The sequence below is a fragment of the Larimichthys crocea genome, chromosome XXIII (genome assembly GCF_000972845.2).
Source record: "Larimichthys crocea isolate SSNF chromosome XXIII, L_crocea_2.0, whole genome shotgun sequence".
Taxonomy (NCBI): Eukaryota; Metazoa; Chordata; class Actinopteri; family Sciaenidae; genus Larimichthys; species Larimichthys crocea.
Window position 1 is genome coordinate 2,137,950 of NC_040033.1, and position 11,149 is coordinate 2,149,098.

The 11,149-nt window shown below is 41.4% G+C and overlaps 1 protein-coding gene across 1 annotated transcript in view; it reads left to right on the forward strand.

The window, feature by feature from the left end:
• Positions 1-298: 298 nt before the first annotated feature.
• Positions 299-11,149, forward strand: part of LOC104931684 (cadherin-20) — an 89,827-nt gene continuing 78,976 nt past the window's right edge. The window contains exon 1 of the mRNA XM_019257349.2: positions 299-385. The gene's annotated coding sequence lies outside the window, so the exon portion shown is untranslated. The remainder of the gene's footprint in view (positions 386-11,149) is intronic.

Below are 11,149 nucleotides of genomic sequence, written 5' to 3' on the forward strand. Positions count from 1 at the left end.
AGAGAGAGAGAGAGAGAGAGAGAGAGAGAGAGAGAGAGAGAGAGAGAGAGAGAGAGAGAGAGAGAGAGAGAGAGAGAGAGAGAGAGAGAGAGCAGGAGGGAGGGTGGAAGTCTGTCTCTTCACCTGAAGATTACTTTGTCTCACACTTCTCTCAACCTGAGCAGCGAGCCAGGAGCTGAGTTGGAGGTGGCAAACCTTTCATTTTTATTTTTATTTTTATTTTTTACCAGCTGGACTTCTCTGCAAAAAAAATAAATAAATAAAATAAAATAACAAAAATCAGCACGTCAAGGAGAGACTTAAAAAAAAGAGTGAGAAAACTACAGCGAGCGGCTGCAAAGGAAAAGAAGTTTCGCTGAAAACCAACAGCCGAGAGCTTCTAAAGGTAGGATTTGTTTAATATGCATCTAATAAAGCTGCAGCACTTTCATCTGGATTAATGCAACATCCCCGTCCTTTAATGATTTGTTGCACATGATGATCGAAACTGTTACAAGGTAAGTCTCGCAGTGCTCGCAGAGTGTCTTCTATCAGTTTTTCATCACTTGTTTTTATTCAACTCAGACACATGTGGTGAAAATGACTAAGTAGAATAGAGCGGCGAGAGAAGGGAGAGGAGAGTTTGTGCCGGAAAAAAAAAAAAGGAGGATCTGCAACAGAGCTGAGACTTAAAAAGAGAGAGATCTGAAGGGGAGAGATAGTGGGAGAAACAGGGAGTTCAGGGGGGAGGAGGAGGAGGTAGAGAAAAGATGAGTGTGAAGGAGAGTTGGACACAGAGAGTAAAAAAGAGGAATAGGAGGAGGAGGGATGGAGGACTGGAGTGGCGGGGGCTCGCTGGCAGCCAACTCAGTAACCAAGGCAGCTGACATGAGGGAGAGCCAACAGGGGACAGTGGGATTTCTATTTTTCACCCTTGCCGAGATACGCCGGGGCTCTGCCAAGTCCCCTGCCTCATCCCCCACGGATAAAGATTTCATTGTGCGGCGCTGTGACTGAATTCATTAAGCATCAACATGTACTCTCCCCTGGCCGCACTTACTCTCTATCTCTTCTCTCTCTCTCTCCCACCCCTGCTCCGAACTCCTTCTCCGTTCACTGATGCTCACTCTCCCTCTCTTCGTCTGCTCCTCCTCCTCCTCCTCCTCCTCTCGCTTTCATTGTTTCAGTCTCGGGTCGGCCCTGCGATGATCAGCTCAACTCGTGTTGCATCAACAGTTGTATTCTGTAAAGCTCTGCAGCGAATGATAAACACATATGCTTTGTTTGTTTGGGTTTTCGTGTCACCACAGGGGGTCGCTCTGAGGGATTGACCTGTTCCAAACTACCTCTAGAAGGATGTGATACCCTTAAAGTGATGTGTGATATTTCCGATCACTACCTCATCCAAAGAGCCTGTGAATATTTAATACTCAAACACTTTAGATTGTCCATGAGCGGCTGGAGGGGAGACTGCAGGTAGTCTTTATAATTTGGGTGCAGGTTGGTTCTGGTTGAGGTATTCCAGGTACTGCAGGTAGGCATCTTTCAGCTTCTTGTTTTGGATTTCGCACCCTTAACTTTACAGTTTCTACGTCTTTTCCATCAGTGGATGTTTTTCCCGTAAAAGCTCTGGACCCTGACAGACTGACAAAGTTAGTGATGAGCTGTCGAGCATTTAGAGATCCACATATTCACCTCGAGAGTTGGCGGAGACTCAATCATAGCTCGAAGGGGAGTAACGTTGGACGTTGTGTGTTCTCCAGGTAGACTCCAAATGAATTTAAATGATCCGTCTCTGCTTGATGTGGAAATAAGCAGCTGTTTGCTGATTGACTGTCTGTTGTATCAACTCTATCAGCCATTTAGCTAAATGTATCTCTGGTGTAGATTTTGCATGGCTAAATTTCAAGAAGATGATTCACTTTATTGTTCCCTCACTGGGGAAATTCTGTTTTCCACTCCACCGTTTGACACATATAGACCTGAAATACGACACGCACATACAAAGGGCTAATAGACATGCAAATATGGGGCAGTGGCAGGAGGTGAACTGGCACCTCTCCAGCTGTCAGTCCTCACTCGCTGGACTTACCCTACCCAACGGTTCCAAAGCCAAGTCCCTATGGACCGAGCTACTGCCTCTTTTATCATGCAGCAAAAACAGAGCTCCAATTTGTTGCAGATAATTATAACGTACCAACTAATGACAAGAATCCAAAATGCCAAATTGTAAAATGTTCATACTTAGAGCTACATCGTTCTCCAATCTGCAGCTTTGATCTCCCCAAGTGGTAAAATCAGAAAAGGAAAAATATGGCAAACAGAAACGCACACCCTCGACTTTTGGATGCAGTCCCCCTGAGTTTATGTTGATTTCACTAAATTTTATGCAAGCAGTAACAGAAAAAGACCACAGACGTTAGGGATGTAAGTCTCTAATTAGTTTCACAGCACATTTCTTCTTGAAACACGATCAGAGCAACTTGGTAACATCCATATTCATGCATACATTTGATATGTTTTCTTGCAATTTATCCAAGAGGTCATGAATACCATTACATTAGAGGTTAATGCAACTATTACATTACTGTAGATATGATCCATCAGTCGTTTCATGGCTTTCTCCACGCTGAATACCAAGTCATCAGCCCTTTAGGTAAAAGCCTGGTAAAAGGCTCCTTATTGTTTCCGAGATATGAGACACTTCACTCATGGTGAAATCAATAGCCCAGTAAATTCTTAATTGAATGACTGCAGGGCCTGGAGCCTGATGGTGCTTTATGGGCTACCAGAAGGAGCCTTTTGAGAGCAAACGGAATAACAAGGACCCTGCCAGCATTGTTGGGAAACAACGTCATGTCAATCAGCCGGGCCTGGCAGGCGACAGCGGCGGTGGGAGTGCGGTAGCGCTTGTACACCTGCCACGTTACGCCTGAGCGGAGGCTGGTGTCATATTACCTCCAATTAGCTTTTGTTCCTTTGAAACACTTTTTTTTGGCTCATTTGATCATTGCGCAGTCTGTTTTCCCCGGTGTTACTCGACACCACGGAGCGGTATCATAGATAGACATCAAGGTGAGCGAAGACGGACTCAGGGAAAACAGACTCAGGGTTTGAGGGTAGAAACATAGTTGTCGGGTCGTTGTTGAAATGGACACTGGGTGTCAAAAAGAGATGTATGTTTTTACACCGTCATGGTATTTTGTAGCAGAGCGAGTACTTTTGTTGGACCTGTCCTATCCGCCTGAGCTGTTGATGGATTGACTGTCCTTGGGGCTACAACGCATACTTCTGGTCAATCTTCTGTGCGTCATGCTTGTTTGACACCGAAGAATCTCACCCACCACTCTGTTAACCAGTTTGTCCACAATGGAAAGTGTGTAGATGTTCTGTGATAGAAAACTGTGTAGTGAATTAGTCCTATTTTTAAATCGCAATGAAAAGAAGTTCATAATTTTGTGGATCTAATGGTATAATTAAAAACCCAACGAAGGCCAAATAAAATTCTTGTTTCTGCCTTGGGGAGTAATGGAGAGTTCATAAGAGCCTCTTTGAAAGAACATGTATTGATATTCTCTGAATGGTGAAAAACTCTTTTCATATAACAATCAACTGCGTCATCCAATTTCTGTAAGTTTATGACAATCTGACATCCACACCAGCTTTCTGCAGCGACCTACCTTCACCTCTTTCTGTGTTTATCCGAGTACCTGTGGTTTGGTAGCAATATTCGGACCAAAGAAACTGTGATCTGCAGTGATAAGCAGACTCTTTTGACACACAACTAGTATTTAATACATGCCAGGAACACACCTTGAAATGCAATATTTCATTGTATGTAGCCTTTTTATTGATCTGTATCAAGAATTACTTGTACTTTTCTGGTCACTAGTCAAGTTTCCATTCAAATTTTAAACCAGATAATCAAAATATCATGAATATTAGATGACGGGTCCATGATATCATCAAATGAGCAGCGGTCAAACCTCCAAACAATGAAAATAACTTTGTCTGCCACCCTTTTTCATCATCAGTGGATGTTTTACTCACATGCTTCATGCAAGTTATGATTTATTTGTTAAATTTACTTTTATAAATACACAAACTTTTCCTCAGTGTAACTTTTTCTCAAATTTCAGGTTTTCTTAATGCAAAATTGATAATCCACATAAAAACAGGTGACTCGAAGCACACTCGCTTTGATTAGTCAACTTCCCACTTGTTCCGAATGGTTAGACACGTTGTCCAACCTTGTTCTGACGGAGAGTATTTTGTCCCAGACTGCGGCTGAGGATTATAGTTATTAACAGTTTTAGCAAAAAAAGATGTCTGCACTTTAAAAGATTTGGAGCCGCTTTAACAAAAGAAAAGTCACAACCAGCACTTTTCCAGAGGCATCTGTTCAGCACAGAGTTAAAGTAAAGGCTCATGGTAGACAAATGGACTGAGGCAGCTAAAAATATGACTGTAATTTAAACTGGCAGTACCAACACGACTAATACAAATACACAATCTTAAAGAACACCCACAGCAAGTAATAAGTTCATTCCCGCGGCATTTTATGTTTTTAAACACAGGCAACACTCCCATTTCCCCCCCTCGGTGCACATACAGTACAATAATGTGAATCTGTGTGTAATTCGTGCGCATGCACGTGTCATTGTTTGTGTGTTGGTCGGAACAAATTCCTCAATGCCCGAGCTTGATCATGCACGAGGAGATGCAGGTTTTCATTTCATTAAGCTGCTCCTGCAACTCCCTCTAAGCTCAGACAGTGAATTATTTCATCCCCTCTTGGGTTGAAGAAAGCAATCATGTTTTCACTTCATTTTTTTTTTTTTCCCCCCAGCACAGACTCTCAGGCAACGGATCTATTGAAAATGAGAGTTGCTTAAAGTAATAGACAGAAACATCTCATCTCTGAAATTAATTTGAATTGATTCTCCCCAGTCCTGTTCCTCCCCTTCTGCCCTGACATGACTCAAACATTCAATGCCACATGTGAAAATCAATTTCTTAATGAAGCTGAACCAGAATATGAGCTGTTTCTTTCGGTAAAGGCAGGGGAGCAGTCTGAACATGTACCAAACTTGCTTTAACTGTTGCATGGTAACGTGCTGTAGAGCTCATCTGTGTTCGCTGAACAATTGGTGGTTTCCTATAAAAAAACTAAAAAAAACAAAACTCCCTTTGTTTAATCATTTGAGCATTTGTGAAGCACATCCAAAGTCCACAAACGATGATTGTCATCATTTGTATGTACACACGCCGCTCATTGTAATGATCGAGATGACAAATCACTTCTCCAAATAACTAAAAACCAGAATAAATGACAGATGCTAAAGACGGTTTGATGCCATCTGGTTTGCATCCGATGCATTGATGGATGATGTACATATATAGAGAGAGGTTTGCACTATGTACATGCCACACCAAACCACTGCCAACACCGGTGGCTGCACAAAACTGGTATCAAACTGTAAGTTTTCTTACGCATACTAAAAAGTTTGAACTTACTACTTGTTAGTACGTTACATGGGTTACTAATGATGGAAGTCATGACTATGATTATGTGTTTACCCACATGCAGTTTTCCAACCAGAAAATTGTACTTTAAACCGTCCATATGAGGTCCATCCATTCTGTCCACAGGCTGGAGCATCATGGCATGGAAGTAGAAAGTAAACTGGATATAGAAGAGGAAGAAAGAAGCCACTTTACAGGGTGCCATGCCCTTGTTCCAACAGCCCCCTTATTCCGAAACTCCAGTAGTCCCATTAGGCTGAAAGCACATTTGTCCAAGAGCCCATTTTTCCCCACACAAAAAAAAAGAGGTACACTTTCCCTGCAGATGCACTGTGTCACTGCCACGTTTTTCCTCGTCTAGCCCTGAAAAGTACATGTTGGTCTTTGCCTGACGCCTTAACCGAACCAAACTGCGACCATCACCTGAAATGTTTCTCAGGAAGCTTTATTTTGAAAGTCTAACGAGTTTTAAAAACTAGAGGATACACTGTCCGTGTCTAGTAGCATGTGTTACGTGCTTTGGTGTTCAGAGAATCAACGACAAATGGATTTCCAAACCAACGGGTCTTCGAAACTCTTTAATTTTCACTAGACAAAATGGCAGAAATTGGGATAATAATGATAATTTCCATGTGTCTATGTCTCAGATAAATATATTTATAGTTTCAGTGAAGTGAAGTGACCTGCAGTGCTGGAGAGTTTGCATTAGGGGATGTCAACGCGAGTGTGATGGCATTGTAGGAGTGAAAGTAAACAGCATGATGTCAAACTGTCTTACCTCTGCCAATAGAGGAGACCGAGTAGTTGAGGAGGCCTGAGTGTCCGTCCCCCTCACTGAAATGTCACCAGTTTTATTCATGCAACAGCAAATGTGCTCACTGTCAACCTGTTCAAACATCCTACCTACCTCGGTTATCACACTCTGGATTACCGGGAGGAAAAACATCCAAAATATAAGCACAAACTATGATTCCGCAATCACATCAAAAGCAAACATCCGCTATTTAATTTTTTAACAATCCAATCTCCCGGGCATTGGTGAAAAATAAACAGCTAATTGACCTTCAAGCTAAGGCCGAAATAATCATCACATTGCATGAGAAATGCAGTTTGACCTTGGTCCTGGCAGATAGTGATTACGTTTTATTGGCTCCAAAAAAAAAAAAAAAAAAAAAAAAGCGTGAGCTCAATACTCACCAATGTACTCTGGCTGAATAAAATGGAGCGCAGTGGGGAATGAGTTATAGTCTCTGGAGTCTGTGAGCTCCAGTCAACTTTTTTTTTTTCTACTATAGCAATGGAGGGGATGAGCAGCCATAAATCTGACCCAGAGATCCATTAGGTTTCTGTACTCTGCAGCACACACTATCAGGCTACTCTCTCTCTGTTTCTCACTTCCCTTTGGACCAGAGCTGACAGCAACATAATCTGTAATGTTAATTAATGTTATGCATGGTCTTATACATGATCTGGCTGTGTGCATATGCTGTGTGTTTATCTAAGTATTACTAGAAACCAATGAAGCCCACACTAGATAGTCTTCATGGGTCCAAAATTTAACACCTAACCTGCAGTAAACCGACCTAAACTTAACATATTCGAGATGGCTGGATTCCCATCTGATAGGGATCCAAGGACAGATGCCGTTCCAAAATAGACTAGAGGATAACTAGACCCAATTAAAAATGCAGTAGGCTCGAAGAAACCCAACGGTGATAGTGATCTATGGATTATTTCTACAACTCCAGTGCAGAGCTGGTATTCAACACACACCAACAAATGTGACTACACTAAAGCACAAGGCCACTGTATTGACCTCTTGTACCACCAGCTACTTTCACCTTACACAACCCTGATTCTAAAAAAACACGGTACACTGTGTAAAACATGTATGAAAACAGAATAAAATGATTTGTCAGTCCATTGTTTACCTATATTCCAATGAATGAAGCACAAAAACAAGATTTAATGTTCAAACTGACAAAGATACTCATTCTGACTTTAATGTATTCTGTTTTTATTTACTATATTTCTGTACATCGACAAACAAACTCACCCGAACAACCCCACTCAACCGATACTACTACATTTTGGGCATTGTTAAAAACATGAATATTTATTGTTGGCAAAAACAGTAGACCTAAATGTACTTGTTTACACCTTGTTCACTATAGTCTAACAAAATGCTGACACATTGAGGCATATCTGTGAGCTGTCTGTAGGTGTAACTTCCCTCCAATGTTTTAGCACTGAAGACCTAAGAGTCTTGAAATTAGGACTGACAGGTTCCTTATTTTTAGGAGTTTCTCCTAATTTGACCAGTTAGGAGGATCCCATGCAACGTCTGATCAGAGATGATTGCAAGTCTGGAAAAACCTGACCGACAGTGTTTCTATAATGTTGACACCCAAACTCGAGGGCAGCAGTAATGGAACTTAAAATTTACAAACCTGATTGAACTGAATATCATTTGGAACAAGCATGACACGGACCTAAAGTTTAATCCTCAGCACATAGACAATCATTCAGTCTGTCAAGGTTCTCAGTTGTCCAGGTCATCTTTCTTTGGGAAATTTTGGGGCAACTGAACTTGGTTGTAGATCCGTGAAGACGTTGCAGTTCTTTGGTTCTGACGTCTTCATGGACCTACAAACAAGCCCGGCTGCCTCAGATTGAACCCTTCTCTTTGTAAAGCATCGTTTGTTCTTGAACACTTCAATTCTGTGTGGATAAATTTGAGATTTGTATGATAAAGAATTATATAAAATGTGAACTTTTTACTTTTTGTGGGCCGCTTCTGTTGTTCTGGGCGCCTCCAACTTAATATACGTGACTCAAATTTGAATGCACGGTGCAATGAAAAAAGTTTTTTCTACAAGGGCACCTCCAAAGATGTTTTATATCAAATTTGGTAAAACATGAACTTGAGTTTGTGGCAGAAAGTGACATAAAAGATTTTGGTGGTGAGAAATGGGGCTTGGCCTGAGCTTGTATTGATCCAAAGAATTCAGGATGAAAAGATTTTTTGCTGCAGAAGGTCAGCAGTGATGACGAAAATGTAGAATTTGATTAAAGAATACCATCTTTTGGCACTCTGAACAAAAAAAATTTCTTCTTTGGCTCACAGCCGAACTTTGCATTCAATTAAAAAAAGGTGTAATCTGTATTTTCTGAATTCGTTGCCATGCAGCTGTTCATAACGTCTGTATTCAGGCACATGTGTTTGTGTGTGTACAGTTCTTTGTCCATAACCTGTGAATACATGTGTTCAGGGAGGAGGGTGGGTGTCTGTTTGCATCAGCACAGATTGCTCATGAAATACGACCTCTGGAAAAAGTTTCCTGTCCGCGTTCGCCTCCTTGAACTTCCAATCCATTATCTTCAGGTATCAAATTCATCCCAACAGGTGTAGTGTGTTAAATGATATGGGCTCATGGCAGCCTGCCACAGATGCCGGGGATGAAAGAGAAGCAGGAGATCAAGTGCAAGAGCGCTGGCTCCACTTATACGCACACAAACACACACATATGCCTGCATACCTTACACATTTCACAGGGGCCCTATGCCGCAGTTATCACCCGCATCATCTGCAGCTGTGAGGGAAGTGAGAGCGTCACGCCGTGACAGTCATCTGATGGAAGTTTAGTGAATTTTCTGTTTATGGAGGAGATGTAACTCAAGGTTTCGGAGACACATTGCATTGTAAGATACAGTTTGCTCTCTTATTGGGTGGAAAGCTTTTATCCGAGCGTTCCTCAAACATCATTTTTCTTCCATATCCTGAAGCGTGCGATCGATAGAGCGAAGAGTCATGTAGACAAAGAAGACAAAGTCAGATAAGAAAAGTCTTGCATCTGTTTCTTCCCTGCTGTTTGCTGAGACAGGCAAAAATAAATCTTTGGGTACAAGAAATATAATAGTTTAGATTCATCCATGCCTGCCAAACTGTGCTGCAGCACTATCAAAAATAACCTCCTTCAGACATCGGTTCGGTAGTCGCCACATCTTGAAGTAACGGCTTTTTGGGCTTTTATAATGATAATGACAATGTGTAAACTCGGGGTCGCTTCTGGTAATGGACCTGCAGACAATTATCATCAGTTTGCCTGAGCTCTTACTGATTGATATTGGCCTGTCGCTGATATATCTGTCTCAGCGTATATGTTGTCTGAAAGTATATAATGTAGAAAAAGATGCTTGGGTCGTCTAGACTTGATTGAAAACCGTGTATCAGGAATCATTGCAAAAATCATTGTGCTCACCACTCTGAGAAGCTGCAGAAAACAGATGAAAAGCTCTAAAACAGACAAAGTTACCAACTAGGTGGTGAACATGGCGGATATTTTAACAGCTGGAGAGGCAGATTATTGTAAGAGTTGGTGGAGACCAAAGCTGAACCCAAATGCACACTCACTGGTGCAGAACAATAATATATAGTCTTAATATATTTGTATAATTGTAAATAAATGTACAAAGTTTACAGATAGTCTGGCAGGCTACATTAAAATACAGCACAGGCAGTCCAAACTATTCGTAAAGGAGCAGGTTAAACAAAAGTCAGTGAGACAGGTAAGGGCCGAGGACAATCGGGGTGGAACTAGCGATCAAAACCGGCAGCAAACACAATGACAACGCCAGGAATTCTGACTTGTGTTAAATTAAGTTTAAAAAGTACAACTGCAACATATTTGGCATCAAGAGAAAATTGTGTTTTTTAAAGTCTAGAGGGTTAGGTTTTGTATTTATCTTCCTTTATAGCCAATGTAATGTAGTAAATAGAAACATTTTAGTTGTGAGAGGATTCTTCTCGTGTCTATGACCCATTGAATTTTTTTCATTCTTATTTTGGTGCTAAAAAGAGGAAAAACCAGTAAGTAAACCACATTGATCACTGAGATTCAAGATCAAAATTGTTATTCAGACATAAACAGAACAAGCGCACGGTAGAGCGAAATTATGTTGCATCCTGCTCACGACCGTAATTGAAAAACAAACATATTTGCACATACTAATAAAACAATCGAGTAAAATCATGTCTGGTGGTGTGTGTGTTTGGGGGTTACTGGAGCTAAAGAGTCTGATGGCTTAAGGGAGAAAGCTTTAGCAGGACCTGGCAGTTCTGCACTGTGTGCTGGATCAAATGCCGGAGGGCAGGAGACCAAATGTCCTGCGGGTGTTGGTGGCCTTGGTCAAGCAGCATTTGTGTGATCGTCCTGACTGGATGGGAGTAAAGTCCCTACCATCTTTTCATCTGTCTCTGCAGGGACAACCGGTCCGGGGCATTGAAGTCTCCATACCAGATGGAGGACAGCTGGTCAGTAAACTCTCCAGGTGCTCCTGTAGATTGTGGATCCGTTGCAGGGAATGCAAGCACGCTGGCACGGACAACCTGACCTGGACCATCAGTCTTTTTTAAACTTTCATCCAGTTTGCAGGAATAATACAAATGTATAGTATATTAATCATCTTTTTGTTTCTTGAGCTTTTTTTTGGCCACTTGGGGGCAGTGCAACACGCTGCAAACACAGCGATAAAACTTATATCCACATCTATTAAAAGTCTTATTTCAAATAAAGTCATATGTCACGTTTTTGAATTTCTTGTTTAATATTTGACATTTTCCTGTCCTCGTGTCTGTAACTTT